The 23,753-nt window shown below is 42.7% G+C and overlaps 1 long non-coding RNA gene across 1 annotated transcript in view; it reads right to left on the bottom strand.

Annotated features, from left to right (window-relative positions):
* Positions 1-8,235: 8,235 nt before the first annotated feature.
* Positions 8,236-23,753, bottom strand: part of LOC102028699 — a 56,057-nt gene continuing 40,539 nt past the window's right edge. The window contains exon 3 of the long non-coding RNA XR_262433.2: positions 8,236-8,423. This is a non-coding gene — a long non-coding RNA (uncharacterized LOC102028699). The remainder of the gene's footprint in view (positions 8,424-23,753) is intronic.

A 23,753-nucleotide genomic window follows, 5' to 3' on the forward strand; every position in this document is an offset into this window, starting at 1 on the left:
CCAAAACATTTTAAATCTTACTGGCATGTGGTAGTATTCCAAAATATGGTGAGAAAACAATGTCAGCATTCCTTCAAATTGTCTACAATTCTAGACAAACATAGAAACAAGTAATGTTTGTAACATATCAGACACACAAGCAATACAGACACACATACAATTTAAAATTGCAGTTCAAAGAACCACGAGACAGGCCATTTTCCTTTTTTCTAGGAGAGCTATTTCCTACCAGTGCCTAACAGCGCAAACCTATTTCCTAATAGTGCCACTAGACCTGAAAGTATGGTCCGGAGCTCTTGAATAAGAGCACACAGACGTGTTCCAAGAGGCAGCCTCTTCCCTCCAAAATGATCCAAGAGGACCCAAGAGGGGACAACAGAGACCTCTGAAAGGTAAGTGTCAAGGCGGGTTCCTGGCATTCTCATAAAGTTCAGTGTCTCTGACTAAGGTATTGAGCCATGATTGCATTTTAATTTTTAAAAATCTATGCTGGGGCATAACTCAGTTATGCCTGGAGCATGCAAGGCTCTGCGTTTGATCCTCAGCGCAAGAAAGAAAGAGAGAAAGAAAGAAAGAAGGAAAGAGAGAAATGGAAAGAAAGAGAGAAAAGAAGAGAGAAAGAAGAGGAAGGTAGATCTGTGTTTACGCTCACTCTTTAAGCAGACTGTAAGTTCCAAGAGAGCAGGATTCGTGTCCTTTGCTTCCTGCACTCCTCATGTGACTCACTTAACTGCGGCAGGAGCAAGGTAAGAACTACTAACTAACTAAACAAAGTACTTCCCGCTGAACTAAAAATGAGCAGACTAATCACAAACAATTAACATACCGGGCCTGGCAAGTACAGGCAACATCAGGTTGTGGTATTGCTCAGATGTACGTTTTTTCTAGTAAGATGTTAGCACGGACTCAGGACGAGCGTTACTGTGAGAATATTTTCAGTAACTTGAATAAAGAAAGCTCTCTGCGAACAAATTGCATTTGGCTGTCCTCCACGGGCTCCTGGTTCGTCTGTGGGAAACAAACAATTGCTCCTATTTGTCTGCAAAAAGAGCCTGTATCGGGCTGATAAGCTGAGTATTCTCTAGCGGGATCCCACAGCCTGCCAGTGGAAAGATTAATCCCCACTCTGGCACGGGCGTGATGTTTATGCATCTCTGGGTGCGCCACACAAAACCCTCGCGGCCCTCACTCCTGTGCTGTCTCCCGTGGTGAAGCGCTGCGGAGCGCTCTAGGTCGGCAGCACCCTGTGCAAACTCCCTCCCCAGCCACGTGGAGACAGGAAAGGAGAAACTCACGCTACTCTGAAAGCTCGTCTACAGATTCCCGAGGCACTGGCGGCAGCCACTCAGCAACTGCCAGCGTCGCACAGCTGACGTCAGCGAGTACATCATCAGCACTCACAGCACAGGAAGTAAAGGCGGGATAAGGAAGGCCATCGGGAGAGTACTGCTTCCTCATGGAGGGCTGAGCTAATGAGACGCAAGAGCTGCAGAAGATGCTGCCTACTCCTGGGCTCCAACTCCAAGCTTTTACCAGGCAGAAAGATAGGACCTTGGGCAAGAGGGTCTCAGGCCTTGCTTCCCCCACAAACCCCATGGCGAATGACAGTCAGAGCACAAAGCTTGGATTAATGCAACTCCTCATCCTTGTGATACTGCAAACCTTTCTCACATCCAACAAAGTTTATTAAAATGTAGGTATATGAGGTGAATTCTGGAAGGCCCACTAGGAATGCACTCTGACTTTTTTGAGCACTTGGGCACTTTACAAATAGTAACAAACTGGGGCATATGCCATGGTAGAAACCTTATAGAGGTAAGAAGCTGGAAGCCATACTCGGTATCATTGATGGTGACACTGGTAGCCTATTTTCATTTCCCAATTTTATACAGCAAGTCCAGCTCCTTTCCCTCCCAGTCTACACTTACACTCTGGACCAACTGAAACCTCAAGTGTCTCAGGCCAACACACAAGATTCTTCTGTCTGATCACGTAGCCCGCCCTAGGGCTTCTGCGGCATGGTCTGGAACCCTACCTGAAGAGCTCAAGGGTGTATCTGTACTTCGGTGAGACTTTACAGAAGGAGCAGGGTTAGGCAAGGGTACTGTTGGGTTGACTTTTGACATGGTTCCAATTCCAGTAAGGAGAAAATGGACCATGGAGAAAATGGACCATGGAGAAATGGACCAAGGAGAAAATGGATTCTCCAACCCAGGATTCTGCCCCTGACAGTTGCTCTGTGAGATGCTGTACAAACAACATAACTGCTCCCGTGCTTCAGTGAGGGCTTGCCTTCCTCGTTCTGAAAGGATGTAACATCAACACACCTCACAGGCACCTTGCATCCTAGTCCTTCAGCTGGGGTCCCTTCACTTGTGTTTTGGACATCTCTCTTTAATTTAAAATGGTAATAGTAATTTTCCACTCACCCTAGGTCCTTCACCTAGGGAATCTGTAGACGAGCTTTCAGAATAGCGTGTGTTTCTCCTTTCCTGTCTCCACACGGCTGGGGAGGGAGTTTGCACAGGGTGCTGCCGACCTAGAGCGCTCCGCAGTGCTTCACCACGGGAGACAGCACAGGAGCGAGGGTGGTGAAAGAGGATGAGGAAAGCATTCAGATACTTTCACTGCACCTAGCATTTTTCATTTACAGAGGATAGGATCAAGACATCGCAAAGTTTCACATCTCCTATCTGGGAAAAAGCAAAGATGTGCTGAGAACTGCACTGCGGAGCATGGATCTGGCTGTGTGCTCCGGCCAGCAGGCTGGGGCAGCCACAACCTCACAAAGCCCGAGGGCACCCCCTCCCCCGGGCACCACCCCATCAGCATCCTCTAGGGCTAACGCCAGGCTCTGCTCCGGGCAAAATAGACACATCAGAGCCTACATTTTGCTTGAATCTCACTTAAAAGAAGAAAAAAACTCACATAGATATATAGTTGGAAAATAATTATCTGTCTACATGCCAGTGACCTTAAGTGCAAATCATTTGCTACCTCAACCAGACACTGAAGTCTGTCTTTTTTTTCACTTCTCTGGAGGAGAAGCAAGCAGGAGACTGACTGCTTCCTTTCGAGAGCGGAGGTCCTGAGGTACCGTTCAGCATGCTGGTCCTCCTGCGTCAGACCTCAGGAAGTATCTGTCCAGCCCAAGCAGTGACTCATCCTGTGCGGCCGCAGTCACAGCAGGACTTGATGTGCTGCCGTGAGACACACAGCACAACACTCAGCAGAAGAGCTCTGCTCTAACATTTCTGGAAGATTAATTAAAGTCAGTGCAGAAAATGGAAAACTACTATTCCCATTTTAAATTAAAGAGAGATGTTCAAAACACAAGTGAAAGGACCAAAAGCTTCAGTTCAGAAAACAGGAAACACTCATGCTTTTATTTGTTTTGGGCTGTTGTTTTGTTCTGTCTTGTTTTATTTGGTATACAATGAGATATAGGGTAGGTATCAGACCAAGAGAGATTTTTCAGGGACTCTGAGATTATTTTACCTTGACCCTGTAAAGAAGTGATGAAATTTGGTTTGCCAGCAACCAAAACCCAGTAATAACTGGTAGTCTTTTTAATTTAAATTCATACATTCATTCATTCAATAATTCTTTACTGCTCGTCCACTAGGAAAAAGAAATATAAAAAGTACTAAGACACCCTTAAGATAAGATAGGAAGTGGTAAGTTCCATGAGAAGGGAGTGGTTATTTCAGGGAGGGGATTATCACTTTTAGAGGAAGGCTTTCTAGTAGAAGGGAAACAAAATACCCTCGAAGAATGGATAAAACAAGCCATGTGAAAAATCATGGGAAGGTCTTTCTGAGGAACGAGTGCAAAGAAACAAAGGTGAGAACAGTGAAGCATCAAAGAACAGTGAAAATTTAGATTTCCGGAAGCAGAGGGAATTTAGAAGGAGTAGTCCTAAATTAGATTGGAGTAGCAGCTGAGGACCAGCCCTGCAGAAGGCTGTTTACCCAGACTAAGCACACAGGTATGTGGGAAGTGTGTTCATCCCTCAGGATCAGTTAAGGAGAGCCAGACGGAGCAGCCACAGGGCCGGGACAGGCTGTGGGAGGCCCACTTCTGGGCTAAGTACTGACTCATCAGTTGATGGACTGTAGGGTGGAGTGGGGTCCCAGGAAAGTGTAGAACAGAAAGTGTGCAGAGCAGAGGCACGTGGGGGGCTGGAGAGAAACAACTGTTAACCAAGGAGCACAGAGCATTTTAGAATTTTGCCAACCAATACAGTCATCCATGTAACAAGCTGAATTTTAGCAGGGAAGTTTTACAAAGTGGGATATCTAAGCTTTTGCTTTTCAGATCTGTAATCTGGACCTCAACTTGGGCAGACAGCTCTACCTCAGTATATCTAAAAGTAAACCTATCACAGTCTTTCTTATATATGTAACAGCCGATGACTCCTCCAGGAAATGATACCATAAGCCACTCAGGTGTTCATGTCAGAAATCTGGGAATCATTACCAGCATATGAACCCCCTTCCCAGTTCTGGGGAACCCCATTATGCAAATTTTGACAAGCCAGTCTTCTCTCTCTTTACACTCTACGCTTCTATGTTGGACTTACAGCAGTATTTGTTTTTCCTATTTTTTTCTCACTATTGCCCATCCTTTGTCTCTTTTTACTTTCTGGAAAATTTCTGCAACTTCATCTCCCAACCCTGCTCTTGAATTATCTGTTTCTTAAATGATTAATTTCCAAGCAATAGCATCGCACTCTTCATTCATGTATGCAATGTATTTCTCTAACCTCTCGGGGGTGTAACTACATTTTCTTTGAAGTTTTCTCCTGCTCCTTGCATTTCTATTCCTTTGAGTTCCCTTTTGTGTTTCTTCACTCTGGTTCCTGCCTTTCATGCTATGTGCTTTCAACAAAAGCCTAGTGATCCTCACTTATCCATTCATATTTAATAACGAGGCAGTAAACCTCTCACTTGAAGCTAGCACATGGCATAAATTGGTAGATTCTATTATAGAGTACATGGGCAAAAAGCCAAGATATATTTCTTCCTCCCTCTCTCCCTCCCTTCCTCCTTCCTTCCTTCCTTTCTCCCTCCCTCCTCCCTCCCTCCCTTTCTTTCTTTTTTTAATATAGCATACTAGTTAGCTCACAGGGAAAACTGTTACAACAAAGAGGCTCCAAAATAGTAGCTCACCAAGCTCAGTCCATTGCTCTTCCTTTGAGCATTCTGTGAGCTGAGAGCAAGACCAGCAGCCAGTGTTCCTCCCGTTCTTTCCATCTAGTTTCCCCACAAACCCCCAGGGCAAGATGGTGACAAATATGTGGCACACATCCACAGCAGGTGTTTGTTATCACTGATAGCTCTAAAAGGATCGCCATCATTGTCTTAGAGTGTAGTCCTGGCCCGCCTGGGTGAGGCTGTCTCATCACATCACATCCACATCTGGCCTTCGAGGGAGCAAGGACACGCACACTTCTTTTAATGGGCAGGTGGGTATGGTGGCAACATGTCAGTAATCACAGCACTCTGGAAGGCTGAGGCAGGAGGACTGAAAAAAATCAAGCCCTGCCTGGGCAACTTAGTGCCTCAGCAAGAGCCTGTCTCAAAATAAAAAAAAAAAAAAATAAAGTAAGGGCTGGGGATGCAGCTCAGTGCAAAGGCCCCAGCTGGCTCAATCCCCAGTGAGGGAGCCAGGTACAAGCTGCCTATAGCACTGGAAAGAATGTGATGCTGCTCTCAGCTCACTACAGGAGCTTGGGAAAGGGAGTCCCTACTGAGGCAGCTGTGCTCTTTACCAAAACCTGAGGGAGTTCTTTTAGTAAAAGATAGAGGGAGACAGAAAGTGGGCCACTGGGGCCTTCTCCTAATTTGAGACTCACAAATGTCAGTATCCAGTCCAGGGCCTTCTCCGGAGTGGTTCGAGGTCTCTAGTGATGGGTTCCCCAGTCTCTCACCTGGGGCGCCTGGCTGTCAGTATTCACCATGGCCTGCACAAACTTTCACTGACTCCATCCCTGTCCCTGGGGTTCCTCCCTCCTGCTCCCCCAGTGCCTGGAATCTCACAGGCTGGCAGCCTCTGGCTTCATTTCTCCAGAAAATAAATGTCAGATTTGACCCGGACTGAGGCCTGGCTACCTGGCTGTGTGGGGTGGGGGTGGGGCAGCTGGGTCCCACTGCTCCCAAGTCCCTGTCCTGGGCCTCCCACCCAGCCGGGCCTGCTGTCCCCACGTTTTTACTTCCGACCTTGCAGCGGTTCTTTGGGTATTCATCCTGCGGCAAGTTAGAGTCCCTGTCCTTGCACACTGTTCCCCCACCACTTTTCAGTCTTCAGATTCCAGCCGGGCTTACACGTGTCTTCCGGAGTTGTTAAGAATGAAGCCTGGGGCTGGGGATTTAGCTCAGCGGCAAAAGCGCCTGCCTGGCAAGCGCAAGGTCATGAGTTCAGTCCCCGGTACTGGAGAAAAACCAAAAAAAAAAAAAAGAATGAAGCCTGCATTTTTGCCCCTTCTCCTCTTTATCACTTAGGGAATTTGAAAAGGAGGAAGAAGTAAAAATAGCTTTACTCCATTATCTTGAAAACTGAAAATATTTTTTTTCCTCTGTCTGTGATGCTATCACTGGAAATTTTATCTCAAGCCACAAATATCCATTTGCTTAAAATAAGGAGAGTTTTATTTTTCCGTTCATCCTGTGGGTGTATACTCATGATCTCCATGATGTGACCACTAATTGTATTTCTCTTTAAAGTGATCTTTAAAAGGTTCCCTGGCAATGATATCCAAGACTTGCAATGGTAAAGTCACCCCCGCCCCAAATACTGACTCTTTTCTCTACACTGAATGTCTCTGCTTCCCTTTCAAATGACCTTCATAATCATTCAAGCCAACAGTGACAGAGGTAGATTCATGTCACTGTGTCTCACTTTATGGATCAAAATAAAGTAAATGTGAGAATCCTTTCTAAACATGTAGGGTTTTTAAATGAAGACCTGAATGTATGATAACTCTCTATACTTTGCAAGATAATTTTGGGGAATAAAATTTACTTTATATTTGGACACAAAAGAACCAGATCTGTCTGTCCTTTCTCGTGTTCTTGCTCATAGGAGCCCATGTACACTTCAGAAATCATCTGGATCTGAATGACCCCAATGGCCAATGAGGGCCTTATCCCCAGCCTGGTGCTACTGGGTGGTAGCGGAGTCTAAGAGGTGGCCCTAGGGGAAAATCCTTAGGCCACAGAACACACCCCTCAAAGGGGCTGTGGGAACACAGTGCCTTCCCATCCCTTTCACTTCCAGACAAGGAAGTGAGCAGTTCTGTTCCATTCAGCCATGATGCTCAACCCCCGGCCCCAACAATGAGGTCAACTGATCATGGTCTGAAACCTCTAAAGCTGTAAGACAAATAAGCCTTTTTCTCTAAATAAGCTGACTGTCTCTGCTATTTTTTATAGTAGCAGAAAACTCACTAGCACATACAAGGCACAACCTCTTCGGTTTCTTTCTCTGGCTCTGTCCTACTATTTCTTCTAAATTCATTTCAATACACAGGGGTCACCTCCTAAAGGAAGCCTTCCTTCACCACCCAGAGCTCTCCAGAGGCTGAGCTGGTATTGTGCCTATGTGTTTCCACAGCATCCGGTGTTATCTGAATAACATTTACCCTATGTAGTCACTGCTTGTCAATATCCCGCACTAAACCATGTGCTCCTGATGGCCAAGGTCCATGTGTAATTTATCTTAACTTCCTCGCACCTGTAAATCCTGCATGGAACACAGCGGCGGCTAGTTTTGTGGTCACCTGTTGGATGAGTAAGAGAAACGTTGGTTTCCAGATGCAAATAAAGGTCCCTCAAGGAAACCAGAGGCAGGGGACGTGAGAAGAACAGTTCACCCTGCTCACTTTCAGTCACTCATTCCCCCAGCGCCGCAATATTAACGGAGCAACCATAGAAAAACCTCGACAAGAAGTGATTAAATGGACTTGTGAAAATAAATGGGGAATTAGACCACTGACTGCTGGCCAGAGGGAAAGATGCACAAACCTGTGCTCTGCGTGTGTATCTTAGTCGAGGATCTTTGACTGTGGTGAACAGAAATGTATCGAGGTTAAAAACGGGGTCCGTGGACCAGAAAGCACAAAAGCTCTATAATGAGCAGCCACGTTGGACAGAAGAGCCATGAGGACAAGAACATCTCATGAGCACACTGGGCTACTTTGCTGCCCTTTATGTCAACCGGATACACGGAGGAAAATGACAACGGCTGTAGCACGGCAGACTAAACAGCTGACTGAGACACCGGACTCCTTCCCTACTTTCGTCTGCTGCAGCTCCTGGGACGCTGCTCACCTGCCATGCCCAGGGCGGCAGGGCCGTGTGGATGGACTGGATTGTGCTGCACTGATGGGGTCCTGGTGCAACATGCGGAACAAACTGATGTCTCTGAAACATACAAGAACAGCCCCAAGTAGCAAGAGACAAACCCAGGACTTCCCGCCTTTTAAGAGTTCACATATATACTCAGCTCAAGCAGAAGAGAAACTCTGACTGTGCCTTGCTTAAAACTGTGATTGGTTTCCTAGGTCCACAACAGCGTAACACACACAAAACTGCACTGGTGCTTTTGTGTATTTATGGAATCTCGGGGTTGCCTACCTCTCCCAGCCTCAGTCTGTGTACCAGTCTGTGTAGGTGTCTCCCTCCCCAGCTGCATATGCTACAGTGGTTCTCTGCCACGTCTCCTTCAGAGCACTTCCTGTCTGTGTTGAGGGTGGGAGTGACGTCATCTACTCTAAACTGGTTCGTATGGCTTTTGGAACGAGTGAGTATATACACGCTTAATGACTATTATGTCTGTCAGCTCTATATTCTCACTGCCTAGGGTATGCCTGGATCATATTAGATGGGTAACTAATTTCAAAAATGAATGAAATTAAAATATCTGGAATTTAATTGTTTTTCAAAGGGACTTAGTAAGGGTTTAGTAATTTAAGACTTTGACCTAATTCATTTCACATATGAACATCAGCTGAGCAGATGACCATCTGCACATTTTTAGTATTTGTGTTCCAGCAGTCTATACATTTTGAGGTAATTAAAAGTTTTTTATTTCAGCTGGTGTTATTAACCCAGAGGGGACCAGGGTAGCAGGCTGAATGGGGGAAAGTCCCAGGATATCCTGAAGCTGGATGCTAGTTGGCTCTCATGTTGGTTGACTTTGTTTTTATAAAAGTTAATTTGATCTGACAATATCCACTCTATTAAAACACTGTCTTGGTTAATTTTCTCTCATTGCTGGGACAAAATACCCAACACTCAAAGTAAAGGAATGAGAGGTTTATTTAGCTCACAGTTTGTGGAGATTTCAGTCTATCATCAGTTCAAGGCAGCAGAAGACAGCAAAACCAACAAGAGCAAAAGAGGAGAACAAGCCTTTTATTTTCCCTTATATTGTAAGTAGGCACCCCTACACACACCAGGACAGGTATAGACTCTCACCATCTCTGTGCCCTCCTCTTGTACAGGATGAGGATGTTTACAAAGAGAGGACCCTGGCACCCTGCTAAGTTGCTTAAAGTTTGAAACTTCTCAAGCTGAAACAATGTACCAAATATTACAATCCATCCCTTATCAACTGGGCAACCAGACACATTTCTTTAAACTGGTCTCCAGATACAAAGACATACTTAGTCTTATCATTTTACAAACTGAACATTATAACACAGTTTACCAATCCTTAAGAACCAGTATTATGTCTACCAACATTGTACTACATTAGAACCATAACATTTTGCCCCTGGCCCCCCAAAGACTCATGCACATCCCTTTATGCAAAAGGCATTTAGTCCATGTCTAACAGTTGTCAAAGTCCTAACAGTTTCAGCATTGCTGAAAAGTCCAAGTTCCAAGTCTTCTCCAAGAGGTAAGGCAAACTCTTAGCTGCAACCCCTGTACAAATGAACACTTCCAACATTCAATGGCATAAGATAAACACTTCCATTCTAAGAGTTTCAAACAGGGGGATACAAAGGATTGGGACTAAAGCAAATCGAAAATCCAGCAGGGCAAACATTAAGTCCTGTAGTTCCCTGTGCAGCACCTGAGGCCATCTGTGGCAAACTGTGAGCTCCAAAGGGCTTGAGTGACTCCACCTCTACAGCACTTCTGGTGGCTATAGTTCCCACAGCTGTTCTCTTAGGCATGCTTTGCTGCCTCCTTACAGCTTTCCTGAGATAATCCATATTGCTGGCTTTTCCAAACTTTTGGGGTTTCCACTGCACCTTTAGCTTCACACTCACAGCTTCACACACTGCCCTGTTAGGGGCACACTGTGTGGCCTCCCAGACCTTCTGAAATTGAGGTGGAAGCTTTTTTAACCCCTTAACTCTTGCATTCTGCATGTACCTAAAACCAGCACCATGTGGATGATGCCAAGGTCTGCTGCCAGCTGGAGCAGTAGCCAGGCTTTCTTCTCTCTTAGGTGTAGGGGTGGAGTGCCTGGATCACTGGACACTCTGAATACAATACTGAGGAACCAATTTGTTTAAAATTTATTTTAAAATAAAAAAGGAAAACATATTAACAGACATCCATTTACAAAATAGCATAAGAACAATACAAGCAATACTGAACTACAGACAAAGTGAGAGGAAATTAACAATGGTTGTTGTATTACATATGGATATCTTCAAAATGGTTTCTCAGGAAAACAAATAGAGACATGCAAGATAGATCAAATAAGTAATCATTAACTGTTCCTTTCAGTAAAGCAATAGAAGTCAGTAGCACAACTATGTTAGCTATCCTATATATACATACATACATAATTTCCCCTTCTTTCTTTTCTCTTTTCCCTCAGAGAAACAAATTTTCTATGCCTTTGCCATTCTGGAACATTGTGCTCTGTGGCTTTCTCCTCAAAGCAAAGTCTTTCACTTTTGCAGTTTTGAGGCTGCAAAGGGTGGAGACTTGCTGCTTCTTGTGATGACCTTAGGCATCTTTTCTATTCTCCTGTTCCTTCTAAGCAATCAAGATCTCCTCAGCTCTATCTGAGGAGAGAGCTCTACCTTTGTAGCCCACAGTTTTACTGGAGCTTCCTTTCTGGCCAAACTTACATGTTAAATCATTCTGCCAGGCTCTCTGCTCTTAATTCACAACATAAATCTGGCTAAGCGCCTCCAACAATAGCTATGCCACCACCTCCACATTCAACTGCCTAGAAATTCCTTCTTCTTCTTGTCCTTTTTTTTTTTGGGGGGGGGGTGTTTTTCCGGTACCGGGAATTGAATTCATGACGTTGCACTTGCCAGGCAGGTGCTGTCCCGCTGAGCTAAATCCCCAGCCCCTTCTTCTTCTTCTTAATTAGTCCACTGCCCTTAATCGTAGTCTCAGACAAAGTCTCTGGACACAAACAAAATGCAGACAAACTTTCTGCCAAGCAATAACACACATCATCTAGAGTCCAACAACCAGTGTAGTCTTTCTTAAGAGAAGCCTTCTGAGCCTGATCTTTACTGGTTTTCAGGTCTTCTGACCCCTGACCAGACTCTCCCATACAGAACAGCCTAAGGTATTCCAGCTCTGCTCTTTCAAGCAACATCTCTGAACCTTTCCAAACTCTTCCCACAAACTATTCCCAAAGGCTTTTGAACCACATGGTCAGGCACTGTCACAGCAACAACCCCACTCCTGTACCAAATTCTGTCTCGGTTACTTTTCTCTTGTTGCTGGGACAAAATAAAGTTAAGGAAGGAAAGGTTTATTTAGCTCACGGTTTGTGGAGGTTTCAGTCCATTGTCAGCTGGCTCCAAAGTGGGGTGGCATGGCACAGGCACAACAGTTCAAGGCAGAAGACAGCAAAACGAACAAGAGCAAAAAGGGAGAACAAGCCTCTTATCCTCCCTTACATTGTAAGTAGGCCACTGTTATGGTTTGTGTCTGTGAGTTCCCCCAAAGCCTCATGCAGTCATGGGGCAGGCTTTTAGGAGTTTGATTGATTATGGGTGTGAGAACTACACCCGCCCTGGGGTGGATAGTTTGCATATGTAAGGGAGAGGAAGAGGCTGCTTGGGCCCATTCCTCCCTTTAGTGTTTGTTGCTTTTGCTGTGTTCTGCCGCCATGAGCTGTAGCCCTCTGCCATGTGCCAGTCTGCCTTGTAACCTGCCAAGTGTGGACTGAAACCTCCACACACTGTAAGAGAAATAAACCTTTCCTTCCTTAATTTTGGGCATCAGGTATTTTGTCCCAGCAACGAGAGAAAAGTAACCAAGACAGCCACCCAGGGCAGGTGTAGCACTTACACCATCTCCATGCCCTCCTCTTGCACAGGATGAGGATTTTCACAAAGTGAGGACCCTGAACCCATACTGAATAGCTTAGTTAAACTTCTAAACTTCTCAAATTGACCTTTTCTTTCTTTCTTTTTCCTCTCTCCCTCCTTCCTTTTTCCTTACCTCCCTCCCTCCCTCCCTCTCTCCTTCTCTCTCTCTTTCTTTCTTTCTTCCTTTCTTTCTTGTGTAAAGATGACCTGAATTTGCTCTATGTTCTATCCTGTTTAAATGTACTCAGATGACATTTAGGCCATTGCTCATTCCAGCCAAAGTTGGGGAAAAGAGAAGTTTGGATGGCTCTCTTTTCCATTCTTGGATAAAAACTCAGCAGATGTTGACATTTTACAATAAAGGTCAACTTGCACATCTGTAAATAGTGCATGCTGACACCCATCTTACATGGCCATATGGGATTATCTGTTCACCACAATGCCTGGTACATCATGAGTTCCTGGTACATGTTCATGGAATCTGAAGCAATTTAACAAAATAGGGAGCTGGCCAAAAGATGATTCCATCTCTTTACTTTTAAGTCATGGAAGGCAACTTTTCTTAAGAAGAATTTCTTTCTCAGAGGATTACAACATAAAATGTTTGAAGTTTTGGAAAACTGTGAGGAACATGAAGTCTCTCTGAAGAGCAGAAGACCTAGATGTCTTTCTTATTACCCTCTTCCCTGCTCCAGCCTCCCAGAGTTGTGTTGAAAAACCGTAAGCCTGTACCACGTTGTCTCTCCTCTGTGTCCAGGAAGGACAGATGCCATAAGGAGCTGGCTGCGTGTCTGAAGGCATCCTGTCCTTCACATGCTGGAGTATCAAATTAGAAAATTGTGCTTCATGGTGGACAAGTAGAAACCCAGCCTGTATGACCACAACAAAGTCACCCAGAAAGTAGTAATGAATTTAGAGGAGGACACTGATGGGGTTCAGGAATGCAGCCCTGAAGGATGGCACCATGGCATTACAGAAAGCAGCGAAAGCAGGAAGGTCATGCTCACCTTCCCCTTGACCTTCTCCCCTGATGCAAGCCCTCCTTTGAGAGGCACCCTCCTTTTTCCAGAGGAGAGGAACAGCCCCAGCTCTGAGGCACGCACTCACAGAACCATGTGAGGAAGCAGGCCTCGCCGAGCAACTCCACTTACTACATGTGATCAGACCCCTCTCCCCCAACCATGTTTCTCCATGAGTGTTCACACTTCACCAAACAGCATCAAAACACACAGGTTCCCCTGTTTCTTTGTGTCCCCATTTCCTTACAAAGGCTCCTGTGTCAAGTGAAATTCACGTCAAGTAAACTCAGGTGTGTTTCTCTTGTTAATCTGTCCTTTGTTGTGGGTGTCTCAATCATGAAATTAGCCATGGGTAAGAAGTGAAATCTTTCCTCCCCTACAACACTATCCATGAAAGCAAGCCGCTCTGCTGTCCTGTAGTGCATAATGAGTCAAAGACCCTACTGAAATGTGAACCCTAAGTCCTGACTCTTCAAATATCTGTATCTTTGTCGCTCCTGGCAGCAGCACCTTGTCTGTTTACCCTGGATGACTAATCCATTCACACAATTACCTACCTCTAGACCTTTCGCCCCTCTCTCCTCATTGCAGCCAAGTGGATCTTTTACAAGGCAGGCTGGGTAAGGTCCAGAATCTTTATGACTGGCTCACGGCTCTTTATGATCTGTCTCTCCAGCTTCATCTTGCACTCACTCTCCTGAGGTCACACCAGCTTCCTTTCAGTTCGTCAAACACCCCTTTCTTTGGGCCTTATCCTCCTCATTGAAAACCCTTCAGCTAACTCTTGCCAGGCTGGGTATCTCCTACTTGTGTTTCAGGTTTCAGTTTAAATGCCACTTCCTCAATGATATTTAAACAGTCGCCCAACTTGGTGTTCTCACGTACCCTTCCCGTTTCCTTCACAATACTTACTGCAGTTTGCAGTGTGATATTTATTTCAGGGGCTCAAAACCAACCAGCAAAGAAATGCTCCATGACAGCGGAGTTCATTGTGGTCCCCGCCGCACACCCAGTTCCAGCACAGTGGAGGCGGCCAGGCCTCAGTCACACACTCTTTGCCAGGCTGCACCTGAGAGCCGCGCTGAAATCTTCCCGAAGAGCTGGTGTGCAAGCAGCAGCCTGCTCACAGCGCCAGGTCCCGGTAGGGTGACTGCAGCTAGAGTCTTCCTCTTCCTCTCAATCAGCTTCATGTGGCCAAGTGGCCATGCGGCCAAATTACTTTTTAATCACTGTCACATACATTCAAAGGATTCACTTAGCACTTTAAAGCGCTGGATTTCGCAGTGTAAGCTTTGCATGAGGTTAAAGAACCGTGAACTCAGGGTTCTTTGTGACTTAGTTTCTCCATCAGTAAAATGAGGGGATTTGAAGGAATTGTTTTCTAAGACATTAACTCAAAATTTAAGATAGTATCTTAGCGTTTCTGCAAAGGATATAAACAGGTAGCTCACAAAAGAAATAAAAATGGTCAACATAATTATGTATAGACTTTTAACTTCAATAGTAACCAAGAAGGTAAATTTAAAAATTGGGATATAATGTTTTCTTTTATCAGACTGGCAAAGATAGAAGAGAATAATGATATATTTATTTAGCAATCTAATATAAAATCATTTTCAGGGGCTGGGGATTTAGCTCAGTGGCACAGCGCCTGCCGGGCAAGTACAACATTGTGAGTTCCATTCCCAGCACTGGAAACAAACAAACAAACAAACAAAAAAATCATTTTCACTACACAGCATTTGGAGTGGCTATTTGGTAACACATAGCAACAGCTCTAAAAACGTAATGCACCATGATGGCCTCTCTACCCGTCTCCCCTTGCTGTTCCCCTAGCACCCTGTTGATGCTCCTCCACTGACAGAGGAGTCCATGGCCCCGCCTCACCTGGGGGCAGTGCGGGGGCTGTGACCCAGTGGAGGTGATGCTGCATGGTTTCCAAGGCTATCTTATAAAAGGCAGCCCTGCTCCACCCGCCATTCTATGGGAGCAGGCCTGCTCCACCAGCTTTCTAAGCCCTAGGCAGCCATGTAAGAAGCCCAGCTCTCTTGAGGTCAACCTGCTAGAGGAACCACAGGCAAACAGAGAAAGATGCCCTGAGTCCCAGCTGTCCCAGCCTCAGCTACTTGTGAGTGAAAGAGCTCTCAAAGGATTCCAGCTTCCCCGGCCAGTACAAGGTGGAACAAAAAGGAGCCATCCTCACTGAGGATGTCATCCTCACTAAGCCCTGTCTGGACTACAGATTCACAAGTAAAATAATCGTTTGGAGTAGTTTTTTATGTAGCATAAATAACTAGAAAAGTATAAATACATTGGTGCTAAAAGATGCACGTATTGCTGGGTGTGGTGGTGCACACCTATAATTCCAATTACTGAGCCAAGGCAGAAAGATCGCAAGTTTAAAGCCAGTCTGCCAATTTAGTGAGACCCTGTCTCAAAATAAAAATTTAAAAAGGCCTGGAGGTATAGTTCAGTGGTAGAATGTTTACTTCACATGCATGAGGCCCTAGAGGGTTCAATTCTCAGTAGCCCCTCAAAAAGTCTACACCTGTAATCATAACCTGTCACATAGCACTATATAACTAGAACATTGTGTGTGTGTATCACAACGTAGAGAGCTATATATTACTAAGTTAAAAGATGTCTGTATCTATACACATCTATGTCTATACATACTACAGACATATGCTTATATCTGTATCAATACATCTATCAATCAGTCCTCACACTATATATGTGTAACTTTAGATATCTTTTAACATAACAATACCAGTTCTAAAATCTGTGCTACAGAATTAGAAAGTATACAAAAAGAGGTACATAGAATTGCCTCTAAAATTAAACAGTTTGAAACTATCTAAAATATTCAGCAATAAGAAACTGAATAAATACGCTGTTTTATATTTATGTAATCAATTACTAGATAGCTACAAAAGAAACATGATTTGAAGCTGCATTTACTGACAAAATAGTCATCAAAAATTATCATAAATTCAATTCTTTGCACATAAGGTACATTTTTCTCACTAATTTTTATATGTCCTTATGTCCACATACGTACAAAAATTGGATTAACTTATTATTTATTTTTGCCTGGCCCCTTTAAATTATTCATTTATTCATACAAAGAGATTGTCCATTTTTTAACAAAATAGAACTAAATCTACAAATTCATCCCGATCTATTTTCTTCATTTTATAATATACATATCATAGATGTCCTTCCAGGTCACAGATTTGGATTTAATTCATTCTTCCAACACTTCTTTTCTTTGATAATAATTGCAGTTGTTTCAGTTTTTTTCATTTATGTCACTATAAGCGATATTAAAATTGATATTTTGGTTCACATTATCTTTGGGCACTGATGTTTTATTCCTTTAGCACAAATTCCAAAAAGTAGAACTGCTGGGTCAGTGTGCACTTAAATTTTAATACATGATGCTAGATCATCTTCCAGAAAAGTTATAGCACTTCATATTCCAAACAGTGAGGTGTGAGATTTCCTTCGACTGTCTCTCTCTCTCTCCTCTCTTTTTCTCTCTCTGAAAATCTCAATGTTACACACTTTGATTTTTTTCTTATATATATTTTGTAACACAAAACTTTTACATTTTACATTTTAAGTCTACTAATCTTTTCCTGTATTGTTGCTCAGACCTTTATTTAAAAGTTAGACCTACTGTTGGTTAGTATTTGTGGGTGTGGCCGAATAGATCATTCTGGACAGGATTTTCCTTTCTACACTGGGCACCTGAAGTATGACCTTCAATTAGTACTTGGCAGCCAGTGTCCAGCAGACTGTGTAAGTGTGTGATTATGAGTGCTAGACAAGTGGCTTGTCTGATATCTTTGTTCAAAGTGAGCAATGCCATTACTCAAAGAAGTCAGCTTTACTGATAGAGATGTGAGCTGGTACTTAATAAGTCTACACAGCACAGAATATGCTAACCACTTTCTTGTTCCTCCAAGAAAATGAGAATAACCTCTAAAATAATCTTTCCATTAGCAACCTCACAAAATGAAAGCTTCTGTGTTCCATATTTCTCTGTTCCCAAACAAAATCCTTAAGTGACTTATGCAAATTCAGACAGCTCCAGCTTTAGATGTCTTATCTGTTTTTGATGAAAGCTTTGCTTGACAAATACCCTAAGGTTTATTGCTTTACGGCACTTAGTTAGATATGAGTAACCAGGAGTGTTTACAGTTTCTCCCCTTATTTTCACTGTATCGTTTTAAGGACATAATCTAGTATTTTTATCTAATTAAAATAGGGTGAGGCATTTCATTTCTTTTAACATCCAGGTGGAAGATTCTTTAATGCCAAATATTTTAATACTCATACAAATTGTAAGGAACTGTTGGAAACACGTCCCTAAACAACAGGACTCTACCTCCTGACTTAGACGTCCAGGAGGTACAAAGTGCTTATCTTCCTTGATTCTGATTTGTGCTTGGCTTTAATTGTAGTAGCAGGCCAATTTCAAAGTTTGTATTTTCAAACTCAGTTTTCCACATACATTGTAGCTGTCTATTAAAACATTTCACTTGAAGCTGAAGTCACTCAATTAAGCACATTAATCAATATCCCTACCATTTCACAATTTCTGGTATGACCAGGGCTTTAAACTTTGCCGTTACCTCTGTCATTGCCTTTCCTATGTTATCAAATCCTGGTCACACTTTAGTCATCTCCATCTAAGATTTGCTTCAATATTTTTCCATTTTACAAAAACATTTTATTGTAAAAAAAACCTGAGTTTAAAAATTGATGGATTAACCACATAAAATCTGTAAGAAAATGTTCACAGTATGTGAATTATATCACAATAAGACTATTGTAATAAATGATGAAATCTACAAATAAACTACTAGATCTACTAAATGAGTCTACAAAGATTGTAGGACATAAGACTAATATATATAAAAACCTATTATCTTTCTTTTTTCTTTTTTATCTTTTTGAGACAGGGTTTCATTATGCAGCTCAGGCTGTCCTTGAACTCGCTTTGTAGCCCAGGATGGCCTCAAGCTACAGCGATCTTCCTACCTCAGCTTCCTGAGGGCTGGGATTACAGCCATGTGTCACCATGCCCAGCACAATTATCTTACTATGTGGTACTGACAAAGAATTAAAATCTGCAGTGATAAAAATTACACCACTTATAAAATATACTTATGGATAAATCTGACAAGAGATATGAAAGACTTGCACACTGAACACTATAGAATTGATAAGAAAAATAAAAGATAACCTAAATAGTTGTAGGGATATACCATATTTATGGGTTGGAAGACTTAAAATTATTAGCAGTTCTCTTCAAATTCATCTATAAATTGAACCCAATCTCTATCAAATTCTCATCAGGTTTCATTGTTATTTTTGTTGAAATTATTAGATTTGAAAGTCTATATGAAATTGCAAAGGACTGAGAGCTGACAAAACAATTGGTTCAAAGATGAATAAAATTGAAGAAACATTCTCTGACTTTGGGACTTAAATTGATTCACTGATCAAGATTGTATGGCACTGGCATAAACAGGAACAAATAGATGAAAGATAAAAATAAAAAATTATAAAAATAGCAGAGAGTTGAGCTCATGCATATATTTGCAACTGATTTTGTCAAAGGTGTAAAAGCAATTCGGTGAAGAAGTGTTAGACTTTTCAACAACTGGTGCTAGAAAAATTGGATATTTCTAGGCAAAAAGAAAAAAAATTTTTCCACATTTCACATGAAATAAACCGCAGACTGGAAGAAAATATTTTACAAATACTACATCTAATAAGTATTTGTGTCCAAAATATATTTTTAAAACTCTAACTTAATAAATTCTAACTTTAAGAAAATAAATGACCCTACTAAAATGGGAAAAGATTTGAACACATGTTTCACAAGAGGCGAATAAACACATGAAAAGATGTTCAAAAAATTAGTCCTTACGAGAAGTGCGTATTTTAATCCACAGTAAGATAGCACCATAGCTAATATGAAAAGGATTCTACCTATCAGTTGTTGGCAAGGATTCGAAGGAAGAGAAACACATATGCTGCTAGAGGGAATGTAACTGTGGAACACACTCTGGAAGTCACTTAAAAAGTTAAACACGTATGTACCACATGATCCAGCCACTTCACTCCTGGATATTTACACAAGAGGAATGTGACAGAATGCTCACAGGAACAACAGAGAAACAGGCCAAACGTCCATGGCAGGTGGATGAACAAACTGGCATATCCCTTCAGTGTTCAATGGGATACTGTGTGACATTAGAAAAGAATGGAATATTGTACATGCCATAACACAGATCAGTCTGAGTTGTTCAAAATAATTATGCTGAGATAAAGACAGACAAAAGAGAACAAATGTAATAAATATTTGAATTGATCTTGGATGATTCTGTCATATAAATTTCTAGGAAATGTAAACTAATCTGTAGTGACAGACAGCAGATTAGTGGTCCTGAACATGAGGGTTGGGGAGAAGGAGGGAGGAGTTATCTATGTCTCTACTGTTGAATAGCAGGGCTGGATCTCCTTTCTCTATATGTTTGTAATTTATTATAGGTGCAACAAATAATCATAACTCACCAATATTTTTATATATCCTTAAGTATTTCCTAATGATGAACAGCATATAAGCAAATCAATCATTGAAATGTCAATTTTATAGCTGCATGAATATTAAGTCTGTAAAACTAAATCACCTGGTAGAATAGCTAAATTTACCAGAGTATATTTTTTATACACTGGTAAATTTTACTCCACAAGGATGCTACTGCTAAGCAAGACTGTGTTTATCCACACCACTTCATACTGTGACTCATCCATACAGACCAGCTGCTGAAAGGTGAAACTGTTTATTCTTGTTTTAATGTGGAGCTATTTATCTAATAATGAGCTTGAATATTTTTATTATTAGCCATTTTTCATTCCTTCTTCTAGTTCTTTTGCATCAAATTTGTATAGTTCATAACTAGAAATCTGATTTTTCAGAGATAATTAGAAATTTAATTTGTCTTCTTGTTTTTGGTACTGGGAATTGAAGTTGCTAGGCACCTTGCACTTGCTAGGCACGTGCTGTGCCACTGAGCTCTATCCCCGGCCCCTATATATTTTTATTTGTATTGACTAGTTCTATGCTTTATCATCTGAATATATGATATGTGTGCATAACCTCTATGGTCACTTGTGTAAATTACACAAAGGTTGACAGGAACCGCCAAGGTACCTCACACCCACTACTTAAAGGAGGAAAGGTTCATTTGGCACATATCTCAGTCCGCAGTCAGCTGGCACTGAGGCAGCACGGCAAGGCCCAGGGGCATGGAGGAAGAACAGCTGTTTACTTCATGGTGTGCAGGAGGCGGACAGAGTGAGGGGAGGGGTGGTCCCCAGTGACCGCCTCTTCCAACCAGATGCTCCCTTTTAACAGAAAGCTGGCTAAAGCCCTCATCATCCAATCACCTTCCAAAAGCCCTGCCTATGAGCATATAAGGCTCCTAACTTAGGGGGCATCTAGATATAAAACAATACATGAACAGTTATGAGATACCACTGCTGGGCCTAACTATATACACAGTGAATATATATATTCACTATGTAGCTCAGGCTGGCCTTGAACTCACTGTGTATCCATGCTGGCCTTGAACTCACAGCAATCTTCCTGCCTCAGTCTCCCAAGTGCTGGGATTACAGGTGTATGCCATTATGCCAAGCTAGTTAACTGTATTTAGAAAGTATGCTAATTATCAGTATAAAGTAATTTTATTCTTGTTATATATAATTAGTGTATTTGAGAAATAGAAGATTTTTTTTTTTTTTTTTTTTTTTGGTTTTTCTCCGGTACCGGGAACCGAACTCACGACCTTGCGCTTGCCAGGCAGGCGCTTTGCCGCTGAGCTAAATCCCCAGCCCCAAATAGAAGATTATTAAAGGATGGAGCAGAGTGCTTGCTCCAGTAGCACATACACGAAAGTACGGAGCAGAATGCTACGCGAGGTAAATGATTCCAACACTACTTTTCACTTTAACAGAAATGTGACTTACAGTACGCCTTAGTCATTTTCACATTGCTAGGGCAAAATACCCAGCGCATCCACAAATTAAAGGAGAAGAGGTTTGTTCTGGATCCCAGTTCAGAAGTTTCAGTCTGCATTAAGCAGGCTTTTACACAGAAATGGCCTGGTGGAGGGCATGGTGGTGAAAGGCTGCTTATGCTATAATAGAGAGAAGCAAGGAGCCAAGAAGGGAGATTTACCCTTCCAGATCACATCACCAGTGACCTGCCTCGTCCGACCAGACCCTACCTCCCAAGAGCAAGTCTGTTATATCTCCCCTGTAATTCAGTCACCTCTCAAAAGATCTGCCTATGAACACATGAGGTCTCTACAGGACATTCTTCATCCAAATTCATGTCCATCTCTATGAGTTGCTAAAGTCCTAACAGTTCCAGCATTACTGAAAAGTCAAGTCTAAAGTCTCCTCTGAGACTCAGGCAAACTCTCAGCTTTGAGCCCCTGTAAAAATTTTAAAAAAGAAGTTAAACCCTGCTAACATACAACAGCACAGGGCAAACCACCCCATTCCAAAAGGGAGAAACAGAAGAGAGAAACCAATGGGACCAAAGTAAGACTGAAACCAGCAAGGCAAACATTAAACCCTGTAGCTCTGTGTCCAGCACCCAGAGCAGAAATGTGAACTCCAAAGGGCTTGTGTGTCCCTGCCCCTATGGCACTGCCAGTTGCAGCTATCATGGCCTCTCTCAGTTGATGTTCCATGTTCCTGGCATCTCCAACATCCTGGGGTCTCCAGTTCACTTTTAGCTTCACTCTGAGGAGTACACTGCCTTGCCTCCTAGGCCTTCTGGAATCTTTATGGAAGCTTCCCTGACCCCACAACTCTTGAATTCTGCATGCTTGTAAAACCATCATCATATGGATGATACCAAGGTCTGCCATCAGCTCCAGCACTAGCCAGACCCTCTTAAATTATGGTTGCAGAGGATTCTGCTGAGATGGCTGAGCACTATGCACAGAATTCCAGGGACCAAATTTCCCAGGTGGCCCTTTTCAAACAGGGTGCCCTTGGGCTCTCTTCTCAAAGGAAAGTCTTTCACTTTTACACTATGTAGCCTGCAGAGGGTGAGGTCTTCCTGACTTCTGAGGTACCCTCAAGGAATCTCTCCTGTTGCCCTAATGTAAAGTAGTTAGCTTATTTTTAATGCCAGTCTTTCAACAACCAAGCTCTCCTCAACCAAAACTTTACAAGCTCCAATGGTACAGGCCCGAGAGTGAAGCTGGCTTCTATAAATTGCTGACTGCCAGCAATTTTTTTTCAAATTACTTAGGTTGGCTTTTTGTTTCTGCTTCTTACAGCAGATATGGCTAAAATTTGCATGCAGTAACCATGCCACAACTTCAACATTGGGCTGCCTTAAAATTTTCTTCACCAGATTAATTAATCTACTGTTACTACTCTCAGTCTCCCACAAAGTCTCCAGTGATGAGCAAAATAAAGACAAATTTTCTGCCAGAGTAATACACATGGTCTCAAGTACAATTGCCAATGGAGTTCCCTTACCATCTGCATTTCTATCAACATTCTGGTTTTTTGAGCTCTGACCAGAATCTCTCATCAAGCTTGACTTACAGCATTCTTCTAGGCCACCTTCAAGCTTCTCTAGGCCATCTTTAAGGCTTTGCAAGCTCCTCCCACAATTCCAAAGGCTTCTAAACCACATGGTCAAGTACAGTCACAGCAATAACCCCACTTCTCTGGTAACAAAATTTATCTTAGCCACTTTCTTATTGCTGAGACACAATTCCCAACAATCACAACATAAAGAGAGGTTTAATTTGGCTCACAGTTCAGAAGTTTCAGCCCACATTTGATAGGCTTTAACACAGGAATGGCATGTGGAGGGACATAACAAAGGAGAAGATGCTTATGTCACGGTGGACCTAAAAGCAGATAGAAAAGTGAAGATTTGGGAAAGGAGATATATCCTTCTATGTCATGCCTCTGGTGCTCTGCCTCTTCTGACTAGACAGCCGCCTCCTAGTAACAAGTCAGCTATCTTGCTCCCATAAGTCAATAACCTTCCCAAACCCTGTCTATGAGCACATGAGGCCTTTGGAGGGGAGTAAATTATCAACCCAAGCCATAACAGAGTATATTCCACTATTTTTGCCTTCCCTTAATATAGAATGTGTGCAAACTCAGGAACAGGCATCCTCTGGGTAAAACACCATAAGTAAAATACCAAAACAATCCCAGTGCCCAGGACTGTGATAAGCATAACAGGAACAAAAGAGTGACCCAGTGTCCTGGCTCACAGATCTTCTCCACATAGACTATTCATTAATTCACTCAGTAAGTACCTGATGAGTTCCTGCCCCAGGGAAACCTATAATCTGGTATGGGAAAAAGAA

Source organism: Chinchilla lanigera, unplaced genomic scaffold (assembly GCF_000276665.1).
Source record: "Chinchilla lanigera isolate Chin_1 unplaced genomic scaffold, ChiLan1.0 scaffold00046, whole genome shotgun sequence".
Taxonomy (NCBI): domain Eukaryota; kingdom Metazoa; phylum Chordata; class Mammalia; order Rodentia; family Chinchillidae; genus Chinchilla; species Chinchilla lanigera.